At 48.5% G+C, this 870-nt stretch overlaps 3 non-coding genes across 3 annotated transcripts; all 3 read left to right on the forward strand.

Moving 5' to 3' along the window:
• Positions 1 to 77: 77 nt before the first annotated feature.
• LOC118347441 lies at positions 78 to 196 on the forward strand. The gene has a single exon (XR_004800651.1). It is a non-coding gene; the product is annotated as a 5S ribosomal RNA (ribosomal RNA).
• A 179-nt stretch (positions 197 to 375) lies between these two features.
• On the forward strand, positions 376 to 493 carry LOC118347440. Its single transcript, XR_004800650.1, has one exon. It is a non-coding gene; the product is annotated as a 5S ribosomal RNA (ribosomal RNA).
• Positions 494 to 682: 189 nt separating this feature from the next.
• LOC118347439 lies at positions 683 to 801 on the forward strand. The gene has a single exon (XR_004800649.1). It is a non-coding gene; the product is annotated as a 5S ribosomal RNA (ribosomal RNA).
• The last annotated feature ends 69 nt before the right edge of the window (positions 802 to 870 follow it).

Here is an 870-nt window from a genome sequence, read left to right on the forward strand (position 1 = left end):
TCTCCGTTTGGATTGGGATCAGAAGGACGCTAGTATGTCGCTCAAGGATTATTTGAATTTTAAGTAATTAGTTTGATGGGTGCGATCATACCAGCACTAATGCACCGGATCCCATCAGAACTCAGCAGTTAAGCGTGGTTGGGCGAGAGTAGTACTAGGATGGGTGACCTCTGGGGAAGTCCTCGTGTTGCACCCCTCGTTTTCATGCTTGAGATAAATTGACAAGAAGGAGCACTCGGGAGTGGATTTTTGGGAAAATCTCGCCCTGCCCATCGCGTAGCCATGGGTTTGGATCAGATCTCCGTTTGGATTGGGATCGGAAGGACGCTAGTATGTCGCTCCAGGATTATATGAATTTTAAGTAATTAGTTTGATGGGTGCGATCATGCGGCACTAATGCACCGGATCCCATCAGAACTCCGCAGTTAAGCGTGCTTGGGCGAGAGTAGTACTTGGATGGGTGACCTCCTGGGAAGTCCTCGTGTTGCACCCCTCGTTTTTGTTTTTTCCGCCTTGCGAGATAAATTGACAAGAAGGAGCACTTGGGAGTGGATTTTTGGGAAAATCTCGCCCTGCCCATCGCGTAGCCATGGGTTTGGATCAGATCTCCGTTTGGATTGGGATCGGAAGGACGCTAGTATTTCGCTCAAGGATTATATGAATTTTAAGTAATTAGTTTGATGGGTGCGATCATACCAGCACTAATGCACCGGATCCCATCAGAACTCCGCAGTTAAGCGTGCTTGGGCGAGAGTAGTACTAGGATGGGTGACCTCCTGGGAAGTCCTCGTGTTGCACCCCTCGTTTTTGTTTTCTCAGCCTTGCGAGATAAATTGACAAGAAGGACCACTCGGGGGTGGATTTTTGAGA

Source organism: Juglans regia, unplaced genomic scaffold, assembly GCF_001411555.2.
Source record: "Juglans regia cultivar Chandler unplaced genomic scaffold, Walnut 2.0 Scaffold_873, whole genome shotgun sequence".
NCBI lineage: Eukaryota > Viridiplantae > Streptophyta > Magnoliopsida > Fagales > Juglandaceae > Juglans > Juglans regia.